At 33.7% G+C, this 18,491-nt stretch overlaps 1 non-coding gene across 1 annotated transcript; it reads right to left on the reverse strand.

The window, feature by feature from the left end:
* Window positions 1–2,579: 2,579 nt before the first annotated feature.
* LOC120122815 lies at window positions 2,580–2,736 on the reverse strand. The gene has a single exon (XR_005516114.1). It is a non-coding gene; the product is annotated as a U1 spliceosomal RNA (small nuclear RNA).
* Between the last annotated feature and the right edge of the window lie 15,755 nt (window positions 2,737–18,491).

Below are 18,491 nucleotides of genomic sequence, written 5' to 3' on the forward strand. Positions count from 1 at the left end.
ATTTCAGCATCCATCAAAATAGTATATATCGTATCAAGAGTCACTGACTCTCGCATAGTCTTTATCACAACCACAAACGACTGATACTCACGAGGTAACCCCTTCAGAATGCTAGCAACATGCACAACTTGAGACACCACACTTCGCAATAGGCCAAGGCATCACAGACCTCCTTTACTCGAGTAAGACATATTCTCATCGAATCATCATATTTCTTAAGAGATTAAAGCTTATAATGTAAACTAATAACAACATTAGTAGATTGATTTGTAAACAAATTGCAGTATCGTATTACAAATCGCTGATGTCGTCTCTGCATCCACAAACTGAGGTAAAAACGGTGGACTAATCATTAAATGTAACTAGGACGTAAGCGCACTATCCTGAACCATAAACTTCTCATACAAATCATTTGATACAGCCTCTACTGAATCACCAAGCACCATTGGCGACGGAGTAGGCATCGATCATGTCAACAGCAGTTCCAAACGATGACTGTAAATCTTGAGCATCACTTTTTGCTTCCATAACAGAAAGTTTGTTTCATCAAGAACTACATTTACCTTTTTGTTTGAAAAAAACTTTAGCATTCCTCGAAACAAACTCCATCGGAGAAGAGGAACTGTCACTGTTCAACATGACAAAACCTCAAGCAACGAAAAAACAACGGAACCTCCCAAAACTTCGGTGAAAGATACTATGTTGAAATATTGAATATAAAGTAAAGAGTAAAAGTATTATTCACATACTTTTCAACTACATCACAGTGTTTATATAGGCATCTCACCCTAACTGCATAGCTAATTACAACCCTAACAACTAACTGCAATTGTAACAACTTATGCATACGTCACACGTAACAATACTAACAACCTAACAAATCATGCATACGTCAGCACACTACATGCTCCAATATCATGCTACATCCTGTTGGTAAACCAAAAGGTAGTACTTCTTTTTCGAAAGTAGAAATTAGGGGAGGGGAACAAGAGACGGTAAGGATTTGAAAGGGGAGACTATGAGGGTTTTGGGGATGGGGAGAGATGGATGGTGAAGGTGGGGGTTAAGGATTTGGGAGAGGGAGAGGGAGAGGAAGAGGTGAGGTCTTGGAAAACGGAGAGGAAGACGAAGGTCTTTGACTCACCGCCTCCGATGACGATAAGTGGTGGTGGCCAGAACGATAGCTAATATGGAGGTCATATTTTATATTTGTTTAGATAGAGAGAGAAAAAGAGAAAAAGAAGAAGAAATGAGAAAAATAAGTTTTTATAAGGAATCAAAACGACATCGTTTTGAATAAAATTTGATTTTGTGTAGGAATCTAAAACAACGTCATTTTGGTGTAGGTTGTCATGTCATAACACCGTTACAAAGTTAATTAACAACCGAGTGACCAAAAATCCACTCTATAAAGTTTAATGAGTAAATTGAAAAATTGAAAGTTCAATGATTAAATTTGTAATTTACGCTTAATAATATGATTGTATTGAAATTTATCGGGACTAACTAAGCACATAAATCATGTAATAAGGGTGAAATTTAATCTTTCTAGCAGACGGATTAGTTCGCGAATCGAGAACTTGGGGGTCGAGCACTCAGGTCTCCATCAAATCGCTTCGTTTTAGCTCCAGTTGTACCTTCCAAAACTATGTCATTTTTAGGGTGCTAATTGAGTTGAGCAGCTTGTGAATAGCTTGAGCTCGACTCGATAAATTCGCGAGTAACTCGTTATATATATATTATGATGTTGATTGTCATACTTTTAGGATTGGTTATATATTGTTCAACTTTTTTCAAGAATTGTTGTAATATATTAATTTGGTGTATTTTTGGATCATTACTTTGGAGTTTAGGCTTTAGAATTAATTTAAACACTATTCTGATTTTTTTGTTACTTTTGTTACTTTTATTTATATTAACATCTATATAGTATTATTAGATTTTACATATATTTTAAAAATAAGGAAAAAAATTCTAGCGAGCTTAACGAGCAACAATTTCATTTTAACGAGCAATCATTTCTTTACATTAAAACTGAAAATAGAATGATAAATGGAAACCAATGTCCATTTGGTTGAGGTAATATTATAGAAAACTAGATTTGATGCAATATGTACGAAAGCTTGATAGTTTGGGAAAACTAGCCCTGTGTTAAAGATCGATATATCATGGAAGCTTGAACATTTTCCCGTGTGCCTTCTGGAATATGTACATCAACTCTATGCAACATCTAAACAAACAAACTTCGTGCATGGAGCTGCCGATGCATTTTTATCTTTACAATGATTTTGAGTAGTTTTCATATTGCATCTCATATAACTACTTCTAGACTCAAGAGAAAGAGTTGAATGACATTTCCCTTGGTAGATGCTACCAAAATGTGAAGGATTTACCAAATGAAGGAATGACAATTTCAGCAACAGTACCTTTAATAACACTGCTCCCACCAGGCTCCTAAAACAAATCATCTTGGGCTCAATATAAGTTGAGTTCACAAATCCAGGAATAGTGGAACATGAATGCACAACGCAAATAAAAGTTGCTTATTAGACAACAGATACTTTTAACTAGAATTGAGGAAGGGGCCGCGCGAATGCAGCCCCCACTGCCACAAAGAATGACATAGGATCTCCCACTTGAGGTGACCTTTGGCGGTGCAACTCCAAGTGCATTGAAAGCCACTAGCCTAGGCCATGAGTCTTATTGATCACACATCGACCCAGTCCAGGTAAGTATGTTTTAATGGTCTCCCATGTTTATTCTTTATACGTCTAGCTAGTTTCTCCTCTTTACTGTCTTTTTGATGTGGGTTCCGAGCTCTCAAAGTTGTGCGTACTTCTATTATTATCATGTGCACCAAAGTTTTGAGAATTACCATTTTCATCAGTAATTTGTCCAATAAAATTGAACTTATTCTTCAAGTTGAATACCGACTGTTGATAAATTTTTCCATTTTAAGCATGTCCTCATATTTTACTCACAATTCTTTCTTTCTTCCATTCTTTCTTTTGCTGCAGGCTCTCCAAATTATCACATTCTATTCCACTCAGCTTCCAGGATCAAACTATGATTGCCGAGAGGTTTAGCATTGAAATTATCACAAATAATCCTGTTTCTTTTGGCAGGGTTCAAAGCTTGGCATGTTGCCTAAACCACATAGTGATATTGAAGTCCTCTTAATTAATAGTATGTATTATTTTGTTTTGGTGAAAATTTCAATTTATTGATTTCAAATATATAGATGCGTCTTTATTATGAATATATTTGCTCCACTAATTTGCAGTTCCTTATGGTGACCTACATATGAGCAACTAATTCATAGATTTATGGTGGTATTGTTTGTCTATTTGCAGCTGTATAAAGGCACTTTGCTTGGTTGGTAGTTATTACTCATATAATTTCAATTTTACCAAGTTTGTATATCAAATATTATTCTCAAAATTAAATACCAAATAAACACCAATTTATGAATATAGATATCAAATTGCAACTCATCAGCCTTCTAAATTTTAGTTTCTCTTTGTACTAACAACAAACCAATATATATACATATATTCCAAAGAATACTTTCGAGTACCATCTGCCATTTTCCCACTCTATAAACCCCGCCGTAGAAAAAGCTTTTATATCCTAACACAAATCAAATCGTGTAATCACCATTTTTCAACCGTTAAACATTATTATTATTATTATTATTATATTAGTATTTTTATAAATTATTATTATTATTATTATTATAAAACCGGGTTCAATGTTTAGATTCTATTGTATCATTTTCTTTGAGATGATATTTTTTTAATTTTAAATGGAGACAAACATTTAATTGAGGTGCTACTTTTGAGGCATGGTTTTCAGAACCGGACCGGTCAGCAAACCGGTCGTGCTACCGGTTCATTGGTTCAACCGGTCTAACCAGTTAGACCGATCGAATGACGTCATAATTATTTAAAAAAATTAAATAAAAATACTAAAAACATTTAATAAAAAACTAAAAACATTTATGTTGAACCGGTTCACGGTCCGGTCCGATTCGAACGGTTCATAGCCGGTTCAACGGTTCCTTGCGGTTCACTAGTAACGGTTTAACCAGGGTAAAATGAACCGGACCAGGCAGCGATTCACGGTTAAATCGATTGAATCGGCCGGTCCGATCCAATTTTCAAAACATTGTTTTGAGGTGTAATTAATGATGACATCACTAATCCATGTAAAGAAACACTAAATGATATCATCCCTTGATTAGCTTTCATTCAAGGGCAATCATCTTTTCAATCCTTGTCAAACAAACACAACCCATGTGAGATATTGAGGGAGGGTTAGATCCAAGGGCTAGGAGCTTGCCACATCACTCATCCAAGTGAATAAGCACAAATTAATCTAAACTGTTAGATCTAGATTTGATCCAATGGTTAAGATTGCATGCATCCAAAAGGTGGCTTTTGGGCTCCCTTCACCGGCGAGTCACCACCGGCATCGGAGCCTCACTGGCACGTCATCAGCGCCTGAGCCATACACGTCGACCGCTCATTTTCCTTAGTCACCATCACTTTTTTCTCTCCGATCCGTTAACGTATCGTCGCCTGCCGCCCGTGAATCATGCCACCTTCACTATTCCACCGTCATCACCTCAACAACACAATGAAAATGAAGAAATCAAAGCAAATCCAACCCAAACCCCAAAAAATTCGAGGCATTAAAAAACACAAAATGCCATATACAGTGATAGTCAGAGGAGCAAGTAGGGATTATATTTTTATTTATCTCTGTAAGTTTAGGTATAAGAACCCAAAACTTAAAAGTGTAAGGGGAATTTTTCCTCACTCTTCGGAAAGCAATACCAAGCAAAAAAAAATTTGAAGGAGGTTTTTTTTTTCTTTTCGTTCTTCAAAATTTTTTTATATGATTCGAAAAAATAAAAAAATAATAGAAGGAAAGGAGATAAAAGGGGTTACCTATAGGGATATAGAGCTTTCCTTGGGGAACTCGATTCGTCGGGGAGTTCACCGGTGAGAGAAACCGAAGAGTTAAAGAAATATTGAGAGTTGGGTCTTGCATTAAGGTTTTAGTATCATTTTTTAGGTTTTGTTTAGGGGCTAGGTGAGTAGATCGGAGCGGATAGAGTCATTTGGGTTTGGTTTAGGAACTCCGACCGTCGTTGGTGGTGGTCGGAGCGGTGTTCGGGACAGAGACGTGGTGGTCGGCGATGTCTTTTTGATGTGGTTTGGTTTTCGGCTGGTGATAGGGAAAACAGAGAATTGAGAGAAGAAAGAGAGGGTTTTTTTGTTAGGGGATAAATGAAAAAAAGGGGAAAGTGACATTTATAGTAAAAATTTATGGGTAAATCGCGCATAGGTTCCCTAATATTTGTCGTGTTTTTACACTTCAGTCCTTGGTCTCATTTTTTATTTTTAGTCTCGAAATTTATATACTTATTCTGTGATTTTCCATTTTATTTTAATAGTGTTGGCTGAAATAAAATACTGGTAGAATTTTATTTTAATCCCTCTACTTTACGTTTGTTTTTACATTTTGGTCACTTGTGGTGATTGTTTTTATTTTATTTTAATTTTATTGGTCTGATCTTGTATTTTTCACATTTTTGTTAATTAGTGCATTTTGGGCTTTAAAAAATAGACAATCATGCTTTAGTCCTCTTAACTTCAACGCGTGTTTGCATTTAGGTCACTAATATATTTTTTAATTTGTATTGATTTAGTTATTTTATTTCTGTTTATTTTAATTTGATCCTTGATTATAATATTTATGTTTTAATTTAATTTTGATCGTCAATTTGTGATGTTTGTCACATTCTAGGCCTTATGCTTTTATTGCATTTCACCTTGTATTATAATTTTAAATTCTTTTCTTTAAGTTTAATTTATTTAATTTGTTTTTTTATTATTCGAATTTTGCAAGACTAGTGTTCTCTTTGCTATTTAATTTAATTAGTTGGTTCATTTATTTCTTGTTTACATTTAAATTGTCCCATTGTTTTTTTATTTTCATTTAAATTGGTATGATTAATTGGCATTTCTAGTGTTTTATTTAATTAGTTTTTAGAAATTGTCCTTAGATTAGGATCTTCTAATACATAATTTGATTTAATAATTAAGGTTTCACTTTAGTTTTAATTAGGGGGCAATTCGATTTGAATTTTTTGCATAAAATGTCTAATTACTCGAGTCGATTGTTCGAATCCTGAAATTATTAATCATTAACTAATTTTAAAGCCTATTTAGTTTAATCCCTTAATTTTTAATAGTCAATTAGAATAATTATTAGAGCCTTGATTTATTGGTTAGTCCTTAAACTCTTAATTAGAATTTTAAATTAACATAATTGATTAGGTTAACAATTAGAACCTCCAATTTAGGTTAGATTTCAATCTCATCCCTTAATTTAGGGAGTAATTTGAGTTAACCCTCGCCTAAATGCTTAAGGGACCATCTCGATTATTTGATTTAATAACAAGTTAAAATCAAATATGATTAATATTAGAACCTACATTTTTTAGGTTTAGGCCTTTAGATTTTTAATTACACAATTTGACAACTTTTAGCCTAAAAATCCTTTAACAAACTCACCTAGTAAAAGAAGGATTATAATCGATTAACTGATTGATTGCATATATTTTAAAAAACAAGGCAATGTTCACGTATTAGGGAGTCAATAGTATATCTCTCGCAAGTATGCTCAGGGGTGACTATTGGTTATTCCCGAAATAGGTCGACATCCATTTCAAAACCGTATCATGATTTTCAAAAATCTCGAGGCAATGTCTGGTTATTGAGCACAATAGCTGATCTCCTGCATTCATGCTAGGAGGCGAATGTTATTGGCTTTAATAAACGAATACCTTTTTCAACTGTGCATCCATAATAAAATTTTTTAAAAAAAGTTTGAACTCAAAATTTCCAATTTTAAATATAGGGTAATCAACTAGGTACTGATATTTGGACGCTATGGTGATGCTAATCCTTCCTCACGCGTAACTGACTCTCGAACTTATTTTCTGGTTTTCGTAGACCCTAAACTTGGTATTTTGATAAAAATAAAATATTTTATTAAAATCAACCAATTTTTATGGTGTCCCGATCGCATCTTAAAATGATTGGTGGCGACTCCTCACATTTCAAAATCTTTTCAAAGAAAAAACCCTAAGTCAAACTGGTTTTTTCCCAACCGGGCGAAAAACGGTGACGACAAATCGCTTTGTAAGCAGTGGCGAAACTTGGTGATAGAGTTTGGGGGCAACTTAAAAATTTTAAAAAATTAGAGGTTTAACTTAAGATTTTTAAATTTTTTGAAGGGTTTAGTTTATATTTTTTCCACAAAAATTAGGGTCTAACTACAATTTTTGAAAATTTGAGAGGCTTAAGGAGAATTTTTAAAAATTACGGGAGGAGTTTAATTAAGAACATTAAAAAAATTAATTTGAATTTCTAAAATTTTAGGGGGCCAAATTAAATTCTTTTTAAATTTTAAGGGTCAAAATTAAAGTTTTGGGGGGCATGACCCCTTTAGTCTAGCTTATGTTCTACCTCTGTTTGTAACCAAAATGAAAATATACTAACAGAAGGAGAAGGCACGAAGTAGACCTTTTTTTTGGGGAGCTGTGAGAGGGGGGTGATATTCTAGAATTTAAAAGCCATAATTCCTTTCTTTATCTTTAATTATTTATTTGGTGTAACTATATCTGCCAGATGACAAGAAACTCTCATGTTCGATTTTGAGGAGATCTCGTATGATCCTATCCTGATTTTTCTTTTATCACTAAAAAAACCTACTTTCTTACTATTACCAGGTTCATTCAACTATGAATTTCAATCTTGGAAATATAGTATCCCACTTTTTTTACTATCCAGGGTTTCGAAAACAAAAGACAAAAGAAATGAGTCTCACATTATGAATGATATGGATTTCATTTCTATTTCGAATTTGAAGATAATTTGATTTTTTTAGTCTAAATAGAGATAATTAGAATAAATATAATATATACTCTAATAAATTAATATAATAAAATAGGATAGAAAAAAGTATAATTAAAATATAAAAAATATATTTAATATATAGATAAATAAGAAATATATAACTATTTTTATAATTATTTTAAGTTATTTTTATTATTAGAATTAGGATTAAATATTAATGGTTGATCGAGTTTGATATTGGAAGATTCACTTTTTGAAACAAGAAGTGTCCTGGGGAATAAATCAATCACATGATGTCTATCGATTGCAGGTGATTTGACTAAACTGACACTTTTTCACCGAAATTCTTCCTTTCTAACATCTTTTGACCAATATTTCTTGAAGTAACACCCTTTCAGCTGAGGTGACACAAAGGTGCATCCCCGGGGACGCGCTTTCACGAGATTTTGCTGAGTCGGATGCCACGGGGGTAAGGCGCATCTCCGGGGATAAACCTTTCATTAAATGTCATAAATACCCATCCATTTTCCCCCAACTACCCCTCCTCCTCCCCTATATAAACCCCTTCAACCCCCATCATTCTTGACACCAAAATCATATTCTCCTCTCTTATATAACTCAAATTCTCCAACTATTTGAGTTTTAAATTTCTTATTAGTGGTAAGAAATTTATTTTAAGTTAGTATTTTTAAAATAGTTGTTATATTTTATATTAATATAATTATATAAATATTATTTTTTATTAAAATAATATTTGTATAATTATTATTTATTTAAATTTATTAATTAATTATTTTTGTGCTAATTATTTTTTTTATCTACAGTTATAATGGAAAGCGAAATGCTGCTGCGATTGGATGCAAACCACATCTCCAAACATTTTAGTGATATGGTAATATATTTTTTATAATTAATGTTAATATTTTTAATTTAAATTTATCATGAATTTATATTAATTATAATTTTTTATAATGCATATTATTTAGGGAACTAGTCGTATTTTAGAGACATTTATTAAAAACACACGTATACCGATACCGCAACGTATTTTGCCATATTTTTCTTCTACCGGGTTCAGGTATATTGCAACAATTATTGGTGGTTACAAACTCAAACATGTCCTAATTTCTGCATTGATTGAGAGGTGGAGGCCCGAGACACACACATTTCATCTTCTATGTGGAGAGGCTACAATTACATTGGAGGATATCTCTATGCATCTGGGGCTTCCCGTCGATGGAAATATTATGTGTGGTATGACAGATGGTGATTGGCAGTCAATGTGTATGGAGTATCTTGGAGCTGCTCCGCCAGAGTTTAATGGAGGTAGAATAGCTTTATCATGGTTGAAAGCTAATTTTGAAGTTTTGAATGAAAATGCTTCAGATGATGAAGTAAAGGCATGTGCTTGGGCTTATATTCTACGAATCATTGGAGGAATATTGATGCCCGGCAAATCTCACAACCAGGTGCATTGTATGTGGTTGCGGCATCTGATTGATTTTGATGAAGCTGGAAGATATATTTGGGGCGCTGCAGTTTTGGCATTTATCTTTAGAGAAATGTGTCGTGCGACGAATTATAAAAAACTTCTATCGGTGGATGTCTCATGCTTCTGCAATCATGGGCATGGTCCGCATGCCTTTCTTATGCCCGATCGTCAATAAACCATACGTATTCCCCTTATTATTGAGGTAATTTTTGAACTAAATTTTGATTTAAATATTTTTAATTAAATAGGGTGATATTTAGTTTATATTATATTTCATAGGTGGTCGATGAAAAGAAAGACCATAGAGATATACCTATTGGACTAGAGGAAATATGTTTACTTATTAACACAAAAGTCGGGTCTGAGGTATGTTTTGAAATCTGTTTAAATATGAATATTTTAATTTAAAATACTAGATATAATTAGAATATTATATTTATTTGAATTGTATATTTATATTTCAGTTTCAGTGGATACCTTATACGAGCGACGAAGTAAAGGCTTGCATCTCACCCCACCTGAGTGGGTCATTAGAGGTTTGGATCTCAATTGTACCTCTTATATGTTATGCTATTATTGAGTGGCATCAAGTTGAAACCGTGCTCCGTTAGTTTGGTTGTACACAATATATTCTTGGAGCATATAGGAATTTAGACGACATGCATAACATAGATAGACGAGGAAAGAAAGAGGTTAACTAGGTGGTGAGACATAGAGATTGGATTGCGCTTTGGGAGAACCAATATGCATAGTTGGCCCCTCGACAATTTTATGCTGAAACTGGTCATATGGTTACGGATAACTATATGGACTGGTTTAATGAAAATGGAAAGCCGTTTCTACTTTCGGTGAAATCAGGAGGGGTTAGCATTCCTAGGCGTCGAGAGAGACGTCCACTGTCTCAATATCATCGTCCCTATCCACCGGTTCTGCATCAGTCCCACCACAACATCCCTATCCATCGATGATGTTGCCACAGGGGTACATACTCAGCCCTCCAGTTCAGATGCCATCTCCTCAGGGGTATATGTCAATCCCACCAGTTTATATGCCATCTCCGCAGGGTTACATTCTAGCCCTCAGGGTTACATTCCTAGCCCGCCAGGTTACATGCCTAGCCCTTAGGGTTTTATGACACCATATAGAGGTGCATATACAGCTATGTTTAATGATCCATCATATGGTTCATATGCATCTTATTTGGCTGGTGGTCCTTTGCCACAGACACCTCAATCTCCATCTGGATCACATATATCGATGCCAATGTTTTCACAGTTTTCTCAATTTTCTATGAGCGGTGGGATTGTTAGTAGCACTCCTCCAGGGTCGTTATTTTATACAGGCCCTTCAGCGTCATCTACGCCAAATGAAGAAAATGCCAATGATGATGATGATATAGAAGATGAGGAGACTGAAGAACAAGTTCCACAAAGAAATCCTCAGCGAAATAGACAACCACCGCCATGAGGAACTCATTCGAGAAGACGACATCGGTGATTAAGTTGTATTTTAATGTTATTTAAATAGTTGTATTTTAGAAATTTATGTAATTTGGTTATGTTATTTAAATGTTTCATGGTTGTTACAACAATATTTTTAATGTTATTTTTTATTCAAATTTATCATTAAATGTTTGTTAAATGTTTTTAAAATACAAATTATAGTATTTGAAATTTAAAATTAAAATACAAATTATAGTATTCAAAATTTAACATTAAATTCAACTTAATATTCCAATTGTATTCGAAATTAAAAGTTATATTCCAATTATAGTTCACAGTACTTAAATTGAAATTAAATTTATCCATACTTATGATTTTATCCTTAACATATACATTAAAACCAACTTATCACTTCACATTTATTCGTAAAAACATGTCGATGCTCATTCCATACAATTTCAATGTCACAACCAACTTATCACTTTACATTTATTCAATTTATCCATAACATTTTATCCAATTTATTCAAACAACCAACTAATCACTACACATTTATTCAATTTATCCATAACATTTTATCTAATTTATTCAAACAACCAACTGATCACTTCACATTTATTCAATTTATCCATAACATTTTATCCAATTTATTCAAACTTCACATAACGTTTTAATTTAAGTTATGAACATAAATTTATCCATATGTATAATTTTATCCTTAACTTGTTGAACTTCCAAAAAGAACTTAAATTTTGGTTATAATTTACCTGATTTCACCATCCATCTATAGTTCCCCGGGGGATATGAGTGACATAATAGGGCAATGATAACATATTCTCTGACAAAATAATGGAAGGCACGCCCCCGGGAACGTACTTTCAAGTCCCCTAAGAAATAATAGTTACTGACATGAATAGCTCCCCGGGGGACATGAGTGACATAATAACCCAATGATAACATATTCTCTGACAAAATAATGTAAGGCTAGCCCCCGGGAATGCGATTTCAAGTCCCCTCAAAAATAATAGGTACTGACATGAATAGTTCCCTGAGGGACATGAGTAACATAATAGGGCAATGATAATATATTCTCTAACAAAATAATAGAAGGCGCCCCCCCGGGAACGCGCTTTCAAGTCCCCTCATAATTAATAGGTACTGACATGAATAGTTCCCCAGGGGACATGAGTGACATAATAGGGCAATGATAACATATTCTCTGACAAAACAATCGAAGGCGCCCCCCTGAGAACGCGCTTTCACCACTTTGGGTACTGACATGAATAGTGCCCCTAAGGGACATGAGTGACATAATAGGGTAATGATAACATATTCACTGACAAAATAATGGAAGGCGCCCCCCTAAGAACGCGCCCCCAAGAATGCGCATTCACATGAATAGTACCCTGGTTATAGACATTATTATATGCAACGTCTGGATAAACTTTCAAAACAAACTTCAGTTCACAAGCTTTCATATTCTCAAACTCTAAATTTCTCAAAAATCTCAATCTATTATTCTCTAAAAATGAGTCGTCTTTATGTTGTTGTTTTATATGATGGAGAAATTAAGGAAGCTGAAGAGGGAGTTGTTTTTGAGTCAGATCATTAGATCCCCTTAACCTTGAAGAGAAACATCACTCTTGAAGAGTTAATCACAAAAATTTCGTTAAAGATTAGTGTAGCAGGCCGGAGAAGACTCTCTTCACTTCATTATAGATTTCCTACTAAACGTTTTCCAGTCACGTATACATCATTTCAGCTTTCCAGCGATGATGATGTTTCTATGATGGTTGATGCTCATATGGGGAGTTCACATTCTCTTATTGAAATGTATGCCACTTTTATTGAGGTTCATTCTTCTCGTGGTCTCTCATATTCCTCTCACTTTGGCATTGCATATCAAGCTGATCAAGTTGATAGCCCGACGCAACTGATCTGTAATGATTTCACATTATTAATGGCGGATCCAACGCCAGATGCCATGCCATCAAGTTCAATAGAAAGGCATTCATCAGCTACTGCTTATGATCTCAACCCACGTGGCTTCACCAATAATCTATATGGCAACATCTCTTCTACTTCAAGGGGCAGACATTCATCTGCCAATGTTTTTGACTTACATATGGAAATGCCATCGAGATGACAGTCTATTCACATCCCACATGATACAATGGCCTCAAGTTCAAGGGAAGGACACGCAAGCGGGAACTTATTTGACCTCAACATTGGATTATCGAAGGAACCCTCATCTCTACCAAAAGAACCTCTTCGGGAGCCAGGTGCAGATGATGTTGAAACGGGATTATTCGTTGAACCTGACTCACCACAGTTTAACGTACATTCTGATGATGATGAGGATGACGTTCCGATAAATACAACACCAGTCAAACTTCTTGCACATATGTATGGGCTGATTATGATGCAATGTACGAGCCTGAATTTTTGGATCTCTCTGATATTGGTAACTATGGACTTCAGTCATCAGTCAATGACGGTGATTTGCATATTGGAATGGAGTTCACATCGAAGGAGGAAGCAATGATGGCAATAAAGAGTTACAATATTCGTAACTCAGTTCAGTCCCGAGTTGATCAATCTACCACGGAGAAATATGTCTACTATTGCGTCCAACGTGACAACGGATGTCAATGGGTGGTCTATGTATAAAAGAGGAAGAGGAAGAACAACTTATGGGAACTAACCAGATACAACGGTCCTCATACATGTTGTGTAAGAGGTATAAACCATGATCATCCAAACTTGGACTCCAACATTATTTGCTAAGCAATCATGCCCATTCTGAAGCAAAGCTCTCATATAGCTATTTCAGTGTTGATTTCTGCTATACAGTCACAATATAGGTACACCATCTCCTATAAAAAAGCTTGGTTGCAAAAAATAATGTCATTTGCAAACTTCATGGCGAATGGGATTCCTCTTACAACGAGCTGCCCAGTTGGTTTCATGTTATGCAAAGACTCAATCCCGGGACAATTGTTGAGTTCAAAACTTAATATCATTACGTGAATGATCGAGTGGTTCGCGATCACTGCCAATTCTACCGTGTCTTTTGGACTTACCCTCAGTGTATTAATGCAGTCAAGTACTGTAAACCAGTTGTCCAAATTGATGGTACTTTCTTGTATGGGAAATACAAGAAAGTTTTATTATTGGTTGTGGTCCAAGATGGAAACCGCAATAATCTTCCTGTTGTGTTTGCCCTCGTTCAAGGAGAAGACACTGAGTCTTGGGCTTTTTTCCTTAAAAAATTATGTTTACATGTTGTCACCAGGAAACGATTATGCATTATTTCAGACCGAGGACTCGGGATAAAAGCAGCAATGGACTATTTGGGTACAATGTATAGACCTCCACATGTTCAACATCGTTATTGTGTCTGTTATATTGCTGCAAACTATTACGGAAAATAGAAAAAGAATGATAAACGTCAGTTAGTCGTGCGGATGGGTATGCTACTTTTTTCCAATTTTTCTATCATTTTCGTATTACTTATTTATACTTCATATTAACTATTACATATTCCTAATGGCTTAGGTTACGAACTCTTACCTCGAAGGTTTGAGTCTATGCAACAAGACCTGTTTTGCAAAAATAAGAAGGGGTGCGAGTACATTATGGACATCAGCAAAGAAATGTGGACAAATTTGTATGACGGGGGGTATCGCTATTGTCATATGACAACCAACTTGGTTGAAGCAATAAATTCAACCTTAAAGGGGGCGCGACATTTACTAGTCACGGCGTTAGTCAAAACGACTTATTTTCGTTTGGTTCAACTCTTTGCAAAGCTCGGTGGACAAGCTCTTACTTGGATGCAAAACGACCATATTTACCACCCAAGACTAGTAGTTGATTTACAGAAAAAAAGTGGCTGCATCAAATGGGATATTGGTTACGAATTTTTCTCGCACCTGTGAATTGTTTCGTGTAGCCGAAATGCCACGTCCGCTACAAGGGATTGAAGCTAACTCTTTCAGAGTTAATCTGCAAGAGAGATGGTGCGATTGTGGTTTCTTTTAAGAACTCAAATATCCATGCTCTCATGTCATTGCAACTTGCTCACATTCGCATTTGGATTACAAAAATTATGTTGATCTCGTATACTAACTTTCACAAGTATTCAAGGTATATGAATTTGAGTTTTCGCCCATAGGTAACGAAAGAGACCCAAATGAGATTCAAACTTGGCTTAAAATTGTACCAGATACATTGCTATTGAGGGACTCAGGTCTTCCAAAATCTACTAGAATACATTGTGATATGGATATTCGGGAGAAGTCAACAGAACAAAAACGATGTGGGCATTGTAGAAACATCGGGCACAATAGAAAAAAATGTCCAGTTCTGTTATCATCTCATAACCGTTAACCCTTATGTAATTAATATTATATTTAAATGAATGTTTTTGTTTCTAATATTTAAATGTAATTGCATTTTCTATAATTTTAAAATATTATAATAATTCTACATTCTAAGTAGAGAAAAAATATTAAATTAAACAAATTAAAAGTTATAAAAAAACATTTATGTATACGATGACACATTTCATGTTCTGATTGGAGGATTAAATTTATTAAATTAAATTAAAATTAAGACTAAATTGATCAAATAGGTAAGTATTGAAGATTAAATGTGTAATTATACTAATTTTATTAACTTATGCATCAATATTTTCGTTAAATATTGATAACAAATGTCTAGATTGATAACATTTAAATAATTAAGTGATAAAATTAATAGATTGATAATCAAAATAAAAAAAATAATAGATATATAACCATACTTGTAATATTATAATTTCATACATTTTTCCTATAACTACAATAAGATCAAAGCTGGTTTTCAGCTATTGTTCCATCCGATTAATGTCGCGTGGAATGGGTGAATGCCAAAGTCCCTGAAACATATAACACTAAAACCTAAATTCACTCCACCTTTAACACACATTTAAAAAATACATTCGATAATTTTTAAATTATAACAAAACACTTTACATAATATATTACTAATTTATAATAACAATAAAAATAAAATCTTTATTATTAAAAAAAATAACAGCGTGGCATCCGACTCAGCAGAACCCAGGTAAAGCGCATCCCCGAGGATGCGCCTTACACGCATGGTATCACAGTCAGCATAAACCCAGGTAAAGCGCGTCACCGGTGATGCACCTTTGTGCCTCCTCAGCCGAAAGGGTGCTACTTTGGAAAATATTGGTCAAAGTTTGTTAGAAAGGGAGATTTTCAACGAAAAGGTGTCAGTTTAGTCAAATCACCTCCAATGCATCCGTTATGTTTTCTTATCATATGATTTTGTTTACTATATTTATTGTCGTAGCATTTAAATTGTATTGTTACTTTTATTTCCCTTGGGATAAATCTGTCCTTTTCTCCTGTTTTCACCTACATATATGTGATATTTTAAGAAATAAACATTCTTATTACTAGCAGGATATGGGGGAAAGACTAACACATTTACAAGCTCATAATAATTAAGAAACTTGTATTTTTATGGGGGCATTCACCTAGTGTAGACACCCATTTTTGCCCGGGTCGAAAAAAATAATATTAAATATATTATGTTATTATTATTATTATTATTATTTGTTTTTACTTATAATAAGTGTTTACTTTTGTAGGCCACTTACCCCAAACCACACAAATCCACCGAAAGCAATCAAATACCCCAAAGTAAAAAAGAAACATAAATTTGAGCCCACACCCCATTTGATATCAACCATAAATCAAAGGGATTCGGTGGAAAATAAAAAAATCAAGCAAAAGGAAAAAAAGAAAAGCAAGCAAGAAGACAAAGAAAAAATGGACAATGATGATTGAAAACAAAAGGAAAAATTATTTAAGGGGGTATCGAACATAACGAAAAGGGGGATGAGGAAAAAAATGAGAGAATTTACCTTCGTTAAAGCTTCCACGCATCGTCGGAAAACGGAAGTATCGAAGGTATCTTTTTTTACATCTAGAGAGTTTGGTGATTTTTAAGGAAAAACGGAGGCTGGATTCGAGTTTAGTTGGATTTGGGCTTCGATTTAGGATATTTTGATATTTTTGGATCACCATGGGTGGTGGCCGGCGGCAACGACACACGGAGGTCGACGGTTGGCCAGTTTTCCTCCGGTGAGAGAAAGCTAGAGAGAAGGCATAGAGAAATTTAAACTCTATCCCTTAGAGAGAGAAAGAAAAATGAAAAATGAATGGGTTTAGGCATAAATGGTGGGGTTAAAGGCTATAAATACTCTCCCAAAACTACGTCGTTTTGGGGAGGGATCTCTGTGTAATTTCTAGAGTGGATAAACCCTTTCCGCAAACCTCTACTTTTGTAATTTTTATATTTTAGTCACTTAATTTAATTTTCAGTATTTTAATTTAGATTTTGAATTTTATTATATTTACATTTTATTCACTAATTTATGTTTTTATTCGAATCTGGCTTAAGAATTTATGCATGTTTTATTTTGGTTACTAATGTATATTATTTTCTTTTATTTCGGTCTTTTAATTCTATATTGATTTCATTTTAATCACTAATTTTGTGTGTTTGGTATTTTGTTTAATTAATGGGTGATCCTTTAACATTTTCTTCATTTCTTAGAATAAAAATTATTATTGTTATTATTTCCTAATTTTTATATTTTTATTTATTTTAGAAATTAATATTTTCTTAATTTTTTTATTTTAATATTTTTCTTATTTTTTATTTATTTCTCTTGTGACATTTGTTTTCATATTATTATTATTTTTATCTTAAATTTTTTTATTTTTAATTTAATCTTCTAATTTTTTTTCTTTTTATTTAACATTCAATATTTTATTTTACCATCTAATATTTTGTATATTGTTTCAGTAGTAATTTCAATCGATAAAAGGTAAGTAATTCGAATTGAATATTTAAATTTTAATTTTAATTTTAATTTTTGCAATTAAGACAACCGATAAATTAAATGGTACCGAAAGGGCAGTTCAAGGGTGTTAATCCTTCCTTGACTGTAACCGACTTCCGAACCCGTTTTAATTGAATCTTTGTAAACGCAGACTAATTTTTTTGTCTTAAAAATGATTTTTCTTAAAATTAATTTTGAAGACTTTTTCGGTATTCGACCTACCTAACCCAAAGGTCGATGGCGACTCTTTTTCAATTCTATCCAATTTAATTTCAAAATCCCTAGTGTTTCAAAATTAAAGTCATAACTATTTTTTAAAAAAAATAAATTATTGTTCCTCCCAAAAATGGTTATGACAGCTTGGCGACTTTGCTGGGGACCTTAGGTAAGTGAGTCAGGCCAGAATTAATTTTCGGTTGTCTTTTTTAAGCGATAATAATAAATTTTAATTTTAATTTTTATTCGATTCTAATTAATTATCTTTGAGCATTTTTCAAATAAATAGTTGTACTGATGTTTTTTTCAATGATTTCAAATTTTCAAAATTTTCATCTCATGCTCTATACCCGAGTTCCAAACCCTTTTAAGTGGGGCTGAAAGTGATGCCTTCGTGGGAATTTATTCTCCGCATGGGAATAGCAAGTAACCTTCGGATTCATATACCTTATGTCTTCGTGTGAATTTATTCTCTGTATGGGCATAAG

This window comes from Hibiscus syriacus, unplaced genomic scaffold (genome assembly GCF_006381635.1).
Source record: "Hibiscus syriacus cultivar Baekdansim isolate YM2019G1 unplaced genomic scaffold, ASM638163v2 tig00110387_pilon, whole genome shotgun sequence".
Taxonomy (NCBI): domain Eukaryota; kingdom Viridiplantae; phylum Streptophyta; class Magnoliopsida; order Malvales; family Malvaceae; genus Hibiscus; species Hibiscus syriacus.